The sequence below is a fragment of the Myodes glareolus genome, chromosome 7, assembly GCF_982192425.1.
Source record: "Myodes glareolus chromosome 7, mMyoGla1.1, whole genome shotgun sequence".
In the NCBI taxonomy this organism is placed as follows: Eukaryota; Metazoa; Chordata; class Mammalia; order Rodentia; family Cricetidae; genus Myodes; species Myodes glareolus.
This window is the reverse complement of record NC_142032.1, coordinates 50,276,554-50,291,561: the sequence shown is the minus strand read 5'-3', so window position 1 is coordinate 50,291,561 and position 15,008 is coordinate 50,276,554. Positions and strand designations below refer to the sequence as shown.

General features: G+C 39.7%; 1 pseudogene; it reads left to right on the top strand.

Moving 5' to 3' along the window:
- The first annotated feature begins 280 nt into the window (after window positions 1–280).
- LOC125398034 (olfactory receptor 5AN1-like) lies at window positions 281–14,765 on the top strand (annotated as a pseudogene).
- Window positions 14,766–15,008: the final 243 nt, after the last annotated feature.

The window sequence follows — 15,008 nt, the reverse complement described above, 5'->3', positions numbered from 1 at the left end:
GGTTCCCAAATTTATCAGAACTGCAAATCATGACAATATGATTCAATTCTCTCTCTCTCCCTCCCTGTGTACTTGCACATGCTCGCATACACAGGATGTGTATATACTTATTGTGTATATGTGTACATGTTCATGTGTGTGTAATCACATAATTTCTTAGATATTATTTTAAGAAGCTGTTATTGCAATCTAAGTTTGAAATGTTAAGATAATGCTGTAATTTTGCTTGAGTCTGCAACACATTGTCCTTTCTAACTTTAGGAACAGGAGCACAGAGGTAATGATTGGGGGATGAAATATTACCGAGATCACTCAGTTCATCCTCTTGGAATACTCACATTTCTCCCAAATCACAGCACTGCTCTTTGTTATATTCCTTACATTTTACATTACAGCGCTGACCTGGAACCTGTCCCTTCTTGCTTTAATAAGGGTGGATTCCCACGTCCACACACCAATGTATTTTCTTCCTTAGTAATCTGTCCTTTATAGACCTCTGCTACATCACCTCTACAGTACCAAAGATGCTTTCCAGCTTCTTCAAGAAAAACCATACTATCAGCTTTGTGGACTGCATTGTTCAATACTTTATCTTTTCCACTATGGCACTGAATGAATCTTGCCTCATGACAGTCATGGCTTATGACAGGTATGCTGCCATTTGTAACCTGCTGCTCTATTCATCAATCATGTCACCCACCCTGAGTGCTCGCATGGTGATGGGAAGCTACACAGCAGGGCTCACAGGTTCCTTATCTCAGATATGTGTCTTGCTGCAGCTCTGCTCTGTGGCCCTAATGTCATCACTCTTTGTGACATGCCCCAGCTGTTAAATCTATCCTGCACAGACACTTTCTGTGCTCAGGTTTTGCTTGCTATATTAATAATGTTGTTTGGTTTTACAAATGGCTTAGCCAAAAAGCCAGAACATGCCGTAAAAACAAGTCCCAGTACCTTTATCAATGGCTTCTTAGTCAGCCCCCATTGTCAGCCACAATCAGAGAGTCCGATTTGATCACATGCTCTTTCAGACCCGGTCCAGCTGGATTTGGTGAGCTCCCATTAGAACAGGCACACTGCCTCAGTTGGTGAACCAACCCCTTGTGGTCCTGACTTCCATGCTCGTCTACTCCCTTCTTCTGCCTTTCAACTGGGCCTTGGAAGCCCAGTCCGTTGCTCTGATGAGGGTCTCTGTCTCTATCTCCATCCGTCACTGGATGAAGATTCTATGGCGATATTCGAGATAATCATCAGCGTGATAGTGGTGCAAGGTCAGTTCAGGCACCCTCTCCTCTGCTGTCCAAAGACCTAGCTGGGGACATCCCCGTAGAAACCTGGGATCCCCTCTAGAGCCAAGGCTCTTGCCAACTCTAAAATGGATCCCTTAATGTAGGTATCTTCTTCCCTGCTCCTATATCTGCCCTTCCTCCATCTCCACCCTCCCACTCGCCCAAGCTCTCTCTCCAGTCTTTCCTTTCTCCCTTCCCTCTCCCCCTCTCCCTAACTCCCACCCCACCTCTACCCCCACCCCCATGCTCCCAACTTTTGCCTCGCAATCTTGTTTCCTTCCAATTTCTAGGAGGATCTCTATATATTTTTCTTTGGGTTCACCTTGTTAATTGGCTTCTTGATTTAATTTTGATAAGTGATATTTATTCAGAAAATGGTCCATTTCATTTATATTTTCCAATTTCATGAAGTACAGGTGTAGTCAGAGGCTGCTTGCTTATTTTCCAGCAGCCAGACCTGAAATAATCATATAGAAACTGTATAATTTCAACATTGCTTAGCTCATTAGCTCATGCTTCTTGTTGGCTATCTTATTTATCTTCAATTAGTACATTTCTATTAATCTGTGTATTGGCACATGGTTGTGGCCTACCAGTAAGGGTGTGTCCAGCGCCCAGTGTCTGTCTCTTAAGGCAGGTACATGGCTTCTTTCTGACTCTGTCTTATTCCCTCCTCTGTCTGCTTGGAATTCTGGCCTTACTAATTCTGCTCTACTGTAGATCAAAGCAACTTTATTCATTAACCAATGCTGTTCACGGCATATAGAAGGAAATCCCACATCATATATATAGGTTTTCAAAGCATGACCTGATGATTCTCTGGATTTCTTTCATGTCTGTTATTATGTCTCCCTTCTGATTTTGTTTATTTTGTTATTCTTTCTCTGTTTATTGGTTAGTCTGGATAAAGGTTTGTCTATTTTGTTGATTTCTCAAAGAACCAACTCTTGGTCTCGTTGATTCTTTGTATTGTTTTTTTTGTTGATTTAACCTTTCAACTTGATTATTTTCTATCATTTGTCTTCCTGGGTGAGTTTGCTTCTTTTTGTTCTAGAGTTTTCAGGTGTTCTACTAACTCACTAGTGTGGCTTCTTTATGTACTCATTTAGTGCTATGAACTTTCCTCTTAACACTGCTTTCACTGTGTCTCATAAATTTGGTATATTGTGTAGCCATTTTCAATGAATTTTAGTAAGTCTTTAATTTCTTTCTTTATTTCTTCCTTGACCCATTGGTGATTCAGGTGAGCATTGTTTAATTTCCATGTGTTTGTTGGCTTTCTGAAATTAGTGTTGTTGTTGAATTCTAATTTTAAGCCATGGTGATCTGCTAAGATACATGGGATTATATCAATTATTTTTGGTATCTGTTGAGGTTTTTTTTTCCCCCAGTATGTGGTCAATTTTTGAGAAGATTCCATGAGGTGCTCTCAAGGGGGTATATTCTTTCATGTTTGGGTGGAATGTTCTATAGATGTCTGCTAAGTCCATTTGACTCCTAACATCTGGTATGTTTCTGTCTTGCAGACCTGTCCAGTGGTGAGAGTGGGGTGTTTATGTCTCCCACTATTAGTGTGTGGTGTTTAATATGTCATTTAAGCTTTAGTAGTATGAGTAGTATGTTTCTTTTACAGATGAGAATGTCTTGTAAATGGGGCATAGAAGTTCAATATTGAGATTTCCTCTTGATGAATTTTTCCTGTGACAAATATGAAATGTCCTTCTTTGTCTCTTTTAATTGATTTTAGTTTGAAATCTATTTTGCTAGTTATTAAGATAGCTACACCAACTTGTTTCTTAGGTTGATTTGATTGTAAAATTTTCCCACAACCCTTTACTCTTAGGCAATGTCTGTCTTTGAAGTTGAGGTGTGTTTCTTGTATGTAGCAGAAGAATGAATTCTGTTTTTGTATCTAATCTGCTAGCCTGTGTCTCTTTATAGGTGAGTTAAGTCCATTTTTATTTTTTTTCATTTTTTTTATTGAAATCTCCCCTCCCCCCTTAAGTTCTCCACCAGGGTCCCCATGCTCCCAATTTACTAAGAAGATATTATCTTTTTCTATTTCTACTTTTTGTGTAGATTAGATGGATGGCAATACAGACAGAGACCCACATTGGAGCACTGGACTGAGTCCCCCATGGTCCAAATGAGGAGCAGAAGGAGGAAGAACATGAAAAAAAAAAAAACCTCAGGACCGCGAGGGGTGCGATCACCCACTGATACAAGGGGACTGATCTAATGAGAGTTCACCAAGGCCAGTTGGACTGGGACTGAACGAGCACGTGATCCAACCAGATTTTCTGAATGTGGCCGGATTCTCTGAATGTGGCTGGCCCGGAGCCTTTCTGAAAAGCCATAGACAATGACACTGGGACTTGTTTCCTCTGCATATACTGGATTTTTGGGATCCAGTCTGTTTGTATACTCACTTTCCTGGACCTGGAGGGAGGGGGGAGGAACTTGAACTTCCCACAGGGCTGGAAGCCCTGACTGCTCTTAGGTATGGAGAGGGAGGAGGAGGAGGAGGGGGGAGTGGGGGGGGTGTTGGGAGGAGGGGCGGAAATGAAAACTTTCATAATTTAATAAACTTTGAAAAAAAAGAACTATATTGAATAGATATGGAGAGAGTGGACAACCTTGTCTTGTTCCTGAATTCGGTGGGATCGCTGGGAGTTTCTCGCCATTTAGTTTGATATTGGCTGTTGGCTTGCTATATATTCCCTTCATTATGTTTAGGTATGTTCCTTGTATCCCTTCTCTCTCCAAGACCTTTATCATAAAGAGATGTTGTATTTTGTTGGATGCTTTCTCGGATTCTAAAGAGTTGATCATGTGGTTTTTATTTTTTAGCTCATTTATATAGTGGATTATGTTGACAGACTTTCAATGTTGAACCATCCCTGCATCTGTGGGATAAAGCCGATTTGATCATGGTGGATAATGTTTCTAATATGTTCTTGGATTCATTTGCCAGCATTTTATTTAGTATTTTTGCATCAATGTTTATGAGTGAGATTGGTCTGTAATTCTCTTAGTAATGTCTTTCTGTGTTTGGGTATCAGAGTAATTGTAGCCTCATAAAAAGAGTTTGACAATATTCCTTCTGTTTCTATTGTGTGGCATAATTTGAGGAGTATTGGTATTAGTTCTTCTTTGAAAATCTTGTAGAATTCTGAGCTGAAACCATTTGGTCCTGGGCTTTTCTTGGTTGGGAGATTTTTTTTTTGAAAGTAATTTTATTAAATTATAAAAGTTTCCATTTCAGCCCCTCCTCCCAACACCCTCCCACTCCCCCCACTCCCGCTCCTCCTCCCCCTTCATCCCTAAGGGCAGTCAGGGTTTCCTGCCCTGTGGGAAGTTCAAGTTCCTCCCCCCTCCCTCCAGGTCCAGGAAGGTGAGTATCCAAGCAGACTGGATCCCCAAAATCCAGTATATGCAGAGGAAACAAGTCCCAGTGTCATTGTCAATGGCTTTTCAGAAAGACTCCAGGACAGCCACATTCAGAGAATCCAGCCACATTCAGAGAATCTGGTTGGATCACTTCCTCGTTCAGTTGCAGTCCAACTGGCCTTGGTAAACTCTCATTAGATCCGTCGCCTTGTATCAGTGGGCGATAGCATCCCTCGCCGACCTTATTTCCTTTTTCATTTTCTTCGTCCTTCTGCTCCTCATTTGGACCTTGGGGGGCTCAGTCCGGTGCTCCAATGTGGGTCTCCATCTGTATCGCCATCCATCGCCAGATGAAGGATCTGGGACTCTTGACTATTTCCTGCCTCCTGACAGATAGCTAAATAATCTTCATCAGGTTCCTCTTCTTATTTAGCTTCTCTAGGGTCACGAATAATAGGCTCAAAGACCTTTAATTATGGTTAGAATCCACTTATGAGTGAATACATACCGTGTTCCTCTTTTTGGGTCTGGCTTACCTCACTCAGTAAAGCGTTTTCTATGTCCATCCATTTGCATGCAAAATTCAAGATGTCATTGTTTTTTTTACCACTGAATAAAACTCTAATGTGTATATGTTCCACACCTTATTTAACCATTCTTCTATTGAGGGGCACCTAGGCTGTTTCCAGGTTCTGGCTATAACAAATAGTGCTGCTATAAACATAGTTGAACAAATGCTTTTGTAGTATGTTAGGGAATCTCTAGGGTATATTCCCAAGAGTGGAATTACTGGGTCCTGAGGGAGGTTGACTCCCAGTTTCCTGAGAAACCGCCACACTGATTTCCACAGTGGCTGCACAAGTTTGCATTCCCACCAACAATGGATGAGAGTTCCCCTCTCTCCACATCCTCTCCAGCATAGACTATCGTTGGTGTTTTTGACTTTAGCTATTCTGACAGGTGTAAGATGGTATCTCAAAGTGGTTTTGATTTGCATTTCGCTGATCGCTAAGGAGGTTGAGCACGACCTTAAGTGTCTTCTGGCCATTCGAAGTTCATCTGTTGTGAATTCTCTGTTCAGTTCAGTACCCCATTTTTTAATTGGGTTAATTAGAGTTTTAGTGTCTAGTTTCTTGAGTTCTTTGTATATTTTGGAGATCAGACCTTTGTCTGATGAGGGGTTGGTGAAGATCTTCTCCCAGTCAGAAGACAGCCTTTTTGTCTTACTGACAGTGTCCTTTGCTTTACAGAAGCTTCTCAGTTTCAGTAGATCCCATTTATTCATTGTTTCTCTTATTGTCTGTGCTACTGGGGTCCTACTTAGGAAGAGGCCTCCTGTGCCTATATCTTGTAGAGTATTTCCCACTTTCTCTTCTATCAGGTTCAAAGTGGATGGATTAATGTTGATGTCTCTAATCCATTTGGACCTGAGTTTTGTGCATGGTGATAGATATGGATCTACTTTCATCCTTCTACAGGTTGACAACCAGTTATGCCAGCACCATTTGTTAAAGATGCTTTCCTTCTTCCATTGTATACCTTTAGCTCCCTTGTCAAAAATTAGGTGCTCATAGGTTTGTGGGTTAATATCCGGGTCTTCTATTCAATTCCAAAGGTCGATTTTTCTGTTCTTATTCCAATACCAAGCTGTTTTCAATACTGTAGCTCTGTAAGAGAGTTTGAAGTCAGGGATGGTAATGCCTCCTGAAGTTCCTTTATTGTATAAGATTGTTTTGGTTATCCTGGGTTTTTTGTTTTGCCATATAAACTTGATTATTGTTCTCTCAAGGTCTGTGAAGAAGTTTGATGGGATTTTGATGGGGATTGCATTGAATCTATAGATTGCTTTTGGTAGAATTGCCATTTTTACTATGTTGATTCTCCCAATCCAAGACCAGGGGAGGTCTTTCCTTTTTCTGGTATCCTCCTCAGTTTCTTTCTTCAAAGACTTAAAGTTCTTGTCAAATAGGTCTTTCACTTCCTTGGTTAGAGTAACCCCAATATATTTTATGCTATTTGTAGCTATCGTGAAAGGTGATGTTTCTCTGATTTCCCTCTCTGCTTCTTTATCCTTTGTGTATAGGAGGGCCACTGATTTTTTGGAGTTGATTTTGTATCCTGCCACGTTACTAAAGGTGTTTATCAGCTGTAGGAGTTCTTTGGTAGAGTTTTTGGGGTCACTTATGTACACTATCATATCGTCAGCCAATAATGAAAGTTTAACTTCATCCTTTCCAATTTGAATCCCCTTGATCTCCTTATGTTGTCTTATTGCTATTGCTAGAACTTCAAGCACTATATTGAAGAGGTATGGAGAGAATGGACAGCCTTGTCGTGTTCCTGATTTTAGTGGAAAGGCTTTGAGTTTCTCTCCATTCAATTTGATGTTAGCTGTCGGCTTGCTGTATATTGCTTTTATTATATTTAGGTATGATCCTTGTATCCCCAGTCTCTCCAACACCTTTATCATAAATGGGTGTTGAATTTTGTCAAATGCTTTTTCAGCATCCAATGAAATGATCATATGGTTTTTTTTCTTTCAGTTTATTTATATGATAGATTACATTGATAGATTTGCGTTTGTTGAACCAGCCCTGCATCTCTGGGATGAAGCCCACTTGATCATAATGGATAATTTTTTTAATGTGTTCCTGGATTCGGTTTGCCAGTATTTTATTGAGAATTTTCGCGTCGATGTTCATGAGTGAGATTGGCCTGTAATTCTCTTTCTTGGTTGTGTCTTTGTGTGGTTTTGGTATTAGGGTACTTGTAGCTTCATAAAAGGAGTTTGGCAATGACTCTTCTGTTTCTATATTGTGGAATACATTAAGGAGTATAGGTATTAGTTCTTCCTGGAAGTTCTGGTAGAATTCTGCATTGAAACCATCTGGTCCTGGGCTTTTTTTGGCAGGGAGATTTCTGATAACAGCTTCTAATTCTTCACGACTAACAGGTCTATTTAGATTGTTCACCTGTTCTTGGTTCAACTTTGGTATATGGTACTTATCTAAAAAAATGTCCATTTCTTTTACATTTTCCAACTTTGTGGCATATAAACTTTCGTAGTAAGATCTAATGATTCTCTGAATTTCCTCTATGTCTGTGGTTATGTCCCCCTTTTCATTTCTGATGCTATTAATTTGCATGTTCTCTCTCTGCCGTTTGATTAGTTTGGATAGGGGTTTGTCAATCTTGTTGATTTTCTCCAAGAACCAGCTTTTTGATTCATTGATTCTTTGGATTGTTTTCTGTGTTTCTATTTTGTTGATTTCAGCCCTCAGTTTGATTATTTCCAGTCTTCTACTTCTCCTGGGTGAATCAGCTTCTTTTTTTTCTAGAGCTTTCAAGTGTGCTGTTAGGTCTCCAATGTGTGCTTTCTCCGTTTTCTTTATTTGGGCACCTATTGCTATGAACTTTCCTCTTAGCACTGCTTTCATAGTGTCCCATAGGTTTGAGTATGTTGTGTCTTTGTTTTCATTAAATTCAAGGAAGAGTTTAATTTCTTTCTTTATTTCTTCCTTGACCCAGGGGTGATTCAGTAGTTGACTGTTCAACTTCCATGAGTTTGTTGCTTTCCTGGGGGTAGCATTGTTGCTGAATTCTAATTTTAATCCATGGTAATCTGACAAGACACAGGTGGTAACTAATATTTTTTTGTATCTGTGGAAGTTTGCTTTGTTACCGAGTATGTGGTCAATCTTCGAGAAGGTTCCATGAACTGCAGAGAAGAAGGTATATTCTTTCCTATTTGGGTGGAGTGTTCTATAGATGTCTGTTAAGTCCATTTGATTCAATACCTCCAATAAATCTCTTAATTCTCTGTTTGGTTTCTGTCTGATTGACCTGTCCATTGGTGAGAGAGGAGTGTTGAAGTCTCCTACTATTAGCGTGTGTGGTTTGATGATTGCCTTGAGTTCTAGAAGAGTTTCTTTTACATATGTGGGTGCCTTTATATTAGGGGCATAGATATTCAGGATTGAGACTTCTTCCTGATGAGTTGTTCCTGTTATGAGTATGAAATGTCTATCTCCATCTCTTCTGATTGATTTTAGTTTGAAGTCGATTTTGTTAGATATTAGAATGGCCACACCCGCTTGTTTCTTAGGTCCATTTGCTTGGAAAACCTTTTCCCACCCCTTTACTCTGAGTAGGTGTCTGTCTTTGTGGTTGAGGTGTGTTTCTTGTAAACAGCAGAATGTTGGATCCTGTTTTCGTATCCAATCTCTAAGTCTGTGCCTCTTTATAGGTGAATTGAGTCCATTGATATTAAGAGATATTAATGACCAGTGGTTGTTGACTCCGGTCATTTTTTGGGGGGGGGTAGTAGAGTGTATGTGTTTTCCTTCTTTGGGTTGTGCTAGTGAAGGGTCGCTAGATGTCTGAGTTATTGTAGGCAGTGTTGGCAATGTTGGATTCCTTGGGATGTAATTTTCCTTCTAATATTCTCTGTAAGGCTGGATTAGTAGTTACGTATTGTATAATTTGTTTTTATCCTGGAATATTTTGTTTTCTCCGTTGATAGTGAATGAAAGCTTGGCTGGGTATAGTAGTCTGGGTTTGCATCCATGGTCCCTTAGTTTCTGCAGTACCTCTATCCAGGACCTTCTGGCTTTCATGGTTTCCATAGAGAAGTCTGGTGTAAGTCTGATAGGTTTACCTTTATAGGTTACTTGACCTTTTTCCTTTGCAGCTCTTAATATCCTTTCTTTTATCTGAATGCTTTGTGTTTTGATTATTATATGGCGAGGGGATGTTTTTTTCTGATCCAGTCTATTCGGTGTTCTGCATGCTTCTTGCACCTTCATAGGAATATCACTCTTTAGGATGGGAAAATTTTCTGTAATTTTGTTGAATATATTTTCTGGACCTTTGATCTGCAATTCTTCTCCTTGTACTCCTATTATTCTTAGATTTGGTTTTTTTATTATGTCCCATATTTCCTGAATGTTTTGTGATGAGAATTTGTTGGATTTGCTGTTTTCTTTGGTCAGGGCATTTATTTTCTCTATGGTGTCTTCATAATCTGAGATTCGTTCTTCTATCTCTTGTATTCTATTGGTTATGCTTGTTCCTGAAGTCTCTGTTTGTTTACCTAGATTTTCCATATCCAGCCGGCCCTCGGTTTGTGTTTTCTTCACTGCCTCCATTTCAGTTTTCAATTCTTGAACTGATTCCATTACCTATTTGATTGTTTTTTCTTGGTTTCCCAGGGTATCATTTATGAATTTACTCATTTCTTCAAACTTTTTGTTACATTTGTCTTCCATTTCTTTACTCATTTCTTCCATCTTTTGGTTATATTTCTCTTCTATTTCTTTAAGTGAGTTATTCATACCCTGTTTAAGAGACTCTATTGCTTTCATAATGACACTGTTTTCCACTTCTTCCGGAATAGGGTACTCAAGTCCTTCTGTCGTAAGATCGCTGGGATCTGGTGTTTTCATGTTGTTTTTCAGATTATTGGAGGAATTCTTGCCTTGGCGCCTGCCCATCTCTTCCTTCAGATGCTCTCCAATGGCTCTTCCCTCCGCTGGGTCTTCTACTGGATTAGTGCCCCTTGCTATCCAGGAATCACTTTGCCTGCAGCCTTAGCTTGCTGCAGGCTGGCTATTAGAAAAAAGGGACTTCTGTCCCTTTGCACTCACCGCCTGTCCGCCCCACGGCGCCCACCCCGGCTGAGATGGAGGAATTTAAGCCCCGAAAAAGGGAGAGGGGAAGGGTAGAGGTTCCAGGCAGAAAGCTGGGATGACGTAGCAGGAGAGAGGGTTTAGCTGGGGGAAGCAGCCCCTTTGGAGTAGCCAGGGAGATAAGGATGGCAGGAATATTGTGTGTTCCCTAACTGGACTTGTGTGGCAGTCAGGAACAACACACTTACCCCTCCATTGTATCTTCTGGTCGGTTGGGAGATTTTTGATGACTGTTTCTATTTCTTCAGCAGTTATAGGTCTGTTTAATTTGCTTATCTGGTCTTGATTTAATTTTGGTAAGTGATACTTATCCAGAAAGTTGTCCATTTTTTTAAAGTTTTCCAATTTTGTGGAGTACAGTTTTCGAAATATGACCTGATGATTCTCTGTATTTCCTCCATGTCTGTTGTTACATCCTCAATTTCATTTCTGATTTTGTTAATTTGGATATTCTCTCTCTGCCTTTTTGTTAGTTTGGATAAAGGTTTGTCTATTTTGTTGATCTTCTCGAAGAACCAACTCTTGGTCTCCTTGATTATTTGTATTGTTTTCTTTGTTTTTATTTTGTTGATTTCGGCTCTCAATTTGATTTCCTACCATCTAGTTCTCTTAGGTGAGGTTGCTTCTTTTTGTTCTAGAGTTTTCAAATGTTGTGTTAATTCACTAGTGTGTGATTTTTCCAGCTTTTTAATGTAGGCATTTAGTGCTATGAACTTTCCTCTTAACACTGCTTTCATTGTGTCCCATAAATTTGGGTATGTTTTTTTGTCATTTTCATTGAATTTTGTAAGTCTTTAATTTCTCCTTTTATTTCTTCCTTGACTCATTGATGATTAAGGTGAGCATTGTTTATTTTCCATGTGTTTATGGGGTTTTTGGAATTAGTATTGCTGTTGACTTCTACTTTTAAACCATGGTGATCTGATAAGGTACATTGGGTTATTCCATTTTTTAAAATTATTTTTTAGGTTTGTTTGTAACTGAGTATGTGATCAATATTTGAGAAGGTTCCATGAGGTGCTGAGAAGAAGGTGTATGCTTTTCTGTTTGGATGGTATTTTCTATAGATGTCTGTTAAGTCATTTGAGTCATAACATCTGCTAGATATCTTATTTTTCTGTTCATTTTTCATCTGATTGACCTGTCCAGTAATGAGAGGGAAGTGTTGAAGTCTCCCACTATTAGTGTGTGGGGTTTAATGTATGATTTAAGCTGTAGAAGTGTTTATTTCATACATGAGGGTGCTCTTGTATTTGGGGCATGCATAGATGTTCAATATTGAAATTTCCTCTTGATGGATTTTTCCTGTGACTAATATGAAATGTCCTTTTTTTGTCTCTTTTGACTGATTTTAGCTTGAAGTCTTATTTGTTAAATATTAGAATGGCTATGCCTGCTTGTTTCTTAGGGTCCATTTGATTGGTATGTTTTTTCCCAACCCTTTACTCTGAGATGATGACTGTCTTTGAGTTTGAGATGTGTTTCTTGTATGCAGAAGGATGGATTCTGTGTAATATCAAATTGGTTAGCCTGTGTCTTTTTATAGGTGAGATGAGTCCATTTATATTAATGACCAGTGATTGCTATCTCCTGTTAATTTAGTTTTTATTGTTGGTGATGTTAATTTGTGCATTTTTTCTTCTTTGGGATTTGCTGCTATGAGACCATCTGTGTTTTTCTTGGTGTAGCCCAACTTCCTTGGGTTGGACTTTTCCTTCTAGTATTTTGTGTAGGGATGGGTTTGTGCCTAGATATTGGTTAAATCTGGTTTTGTCATGGAGTATCTTGCGTTGTCCTTCTATGGTGATTGAAAGTTTTGCTCAGCATAATAGTCTAGGTTGGCATTCGTGGTCTTTTAATGTCTGCATAACACTTTACCATGATCTTCTGGCTTTCATTGTCTCCCATGAAAAGTCAGCTGTAACTCTGATAGGTCTACCTTTATATGTTTCTTGGCCTTTTTCCTTTGCAGCTCTTAATATTCTTTCTTTATTCTGTATGTTTAGTGTTTTGATTATTATGTGGTGAGAGAACTTTTTATTTGGATTCAGTCTATTTGGTGTTCTGTAAACTTCTTGTATCTTCTTAGGCATATCTTTCCTTAGGTTGGGAAAGTTTTCTTCTATAATTTTGTTAAATATATTTTCTGTGTTTTTGAGTTTAACTTCTTCTTTTTTTCTATTATTATTCTTACTATTCTTAGATTTGGCCTTTTCATGGTGTTCCATATTTCCTGGATATTTTAGTTATGCTCTTGTTAGATTTAATGTTTTCTTTAACTGATGAATCTATTTCCTCTATTGTATCTTCAGCACTTGAGATTCTCTCTTCCATCTCTTGTATTCTGCTGTTCATGCTAGTGTTTGTGGTTCCTGATTGTTTTCTCATGATTTCTGTTTTTATAATTTCCTCAGTTTGTGTTTTCTTTATTGCCTCTATTTCAGTTTTCAGGTCTTAAATAGTTTCTTTCATATGTTTGATTTCTTTTTCTTGATTTTCTTTAAGTGATTTGCTGATGTCTTCCAATTTTTTTTGTCTTTTCCTCCATTTCTTTAAGGGAATTTCTCATTTCCTCTTTTAGAGTTTCAAACATTCTCTTAAAGTTATTTTTAGGTCATTTTTTTTATGCTTCATCCATTTTTGGTTGTTCAAGTTTTGCTGTTGTAGGGTCCTTAGGTTTTACTGGTGGTGTGTTGCTCTTTGCAATGTTGCATGTGTTCTTACCTTTTCTACTCATCTTTTCCTCTAATAGGTGTTATTGGGGATGTCTGAGAATCTGGTGAATAATCTTTTAGGTACCAGTGAACCCAAAGCTCAGATGGTACAGTCAGTGTCACAGTTCTAGTTACCCTGTTGGTTGCTCCATGTTCCTGGAGATAGTTCAGCACTCCTGTGCTTTGCTCTGCTCCCTTGGAGTCTGCTGTCTCAGGCCTACTTTGACCTAGGTTGCTGGTTTTGCCCCGTTTCTGTAAATCCTGGTCTGGAACCCCTCCTGCAGAAGTCCCTGGGTTAGAGTTGGATCTGGAAAGGTTTCTGGTTTCAGTCTACTGCCTTGGAGGTTCCAGGCTCGGGTGAGTCTGCACCCGCAGAGGACTTGCTTACTATCTCAGTGGTCCTAGACTCATGCAGGCACTCAAACCTGCATATGTTCCAGGTTCCTGCCTATTCCCTTTGATGTCCCAGACTAATACCTGGACTCACAGAGGTCCTGCCTCAGGCATACTCCTTCTGAGGATCCAGACTCACCCCTGGCCCTGCTAAGATCTCTAGTTCCTGCCTATTCCCCTGGAGGTCCCAGGTTCACTCACACCCAGACTGGCAGAGGTCCTGGCTCAGGCTTAGTTCTTGGGAGGTCCTAGACTCATGCCCAAACCCATCAGGATCCTGGCTTAAGTCTACTCCCTTGAAGGTCCCAGATTCATGTCTGAACCATCAGGGGACTCTGGCTCTGGCTCACATGCTCAGGGGTTACTCCCCTGTACCTGTTCTGATGGAGATTGCTGACTCTGGATTTGGTCACTGGCTCAGTCCTGATCTGCCAGTGTCTTTGGAGTGAGTTTGCTCCTGGGACTGGATTTGCTCCTGGCTTCTGCTCCCAGTGGAGATTGTTCCCTCTCTGTCCTAGCTAGCTGGTTCTGTCCCACTCTGGTTCCAGTAGAGATCGCTGACTCTGAGTCAGGTTGCTAGCTCAATCCTGATCCGCCAGTGTCCTGGGACCAGATTTGCTCCTGGCTTCTGCTCCCAGGGGAGCTTGTTTCCAAGTCCACTTTTTTAAGGGCTATTAATGACCAGTGATTGCTCTCTCCCATTATTGTAGTTTTCATTGTTGGTCTTGTTATGTGTGTTTTCCCCTTCTTTGTGATTTGCTGCTGTGAGATCCTTTATTGTCTGTGTTTTTGTGGATGTAGCCAACTTCCTTGGGTTGGAGTTTTCCTTCTAGTACTTTGTGTAGGGCTGGGTTTATGGCTAGGTATTGGTTAAATCTTGTTATGTCATGTAATACCTTGTTTTGGTCATCTATTGTTATTGAAAGTTTTGTTGAGTATAGTAGTCTGGGCCGGCATCTGTGGTCTCTTAATATATTTATCTGTTTATGCTTAGATTTGTGGTTCCCAATCATTTTCACACATTTTAAGTTCCAGAATTTTCTCACTTTGCATTTTCTTTATTGTCTCTATTTTGGTTTTCAAGTCTTGAATTGTTTCTTGTACCTGTTTTACTGATTTTTCTTGGTTTTCTTTAAGGGATTTGTTGATTTGCTCTAATTTCTTGTTTGCCCCTTTCTCCATATCATTGACAAAATTTTTATTTCCTATTTAAGGACCTCAAATATTCTCTTAAATTTATTTTTTAGGTAATTTTCTTCTGCCTCATCTATATTGGAGGTGCTCAAGTCTAGTTGTTTTAGAGCTACTAGTTTTTGATGGCATTGTGTTGCTCTTTGTGGTGTTGAGTGTATTCTTACCTGGTCTACTCATCTTTTCCTCTGATTGGTGTAGCTGGGGCTATGTCCCTGGTAATTACTCTTCCAGGTGCCAGTGAACTCACGATTCTGATAGTTATTTCTCGTAGTGGAGTGGGACCACAGTTCCAGTGACCCCAGGGTTCACTTGGCATTCCAGAAGGTTGCTTGGCACTCCAA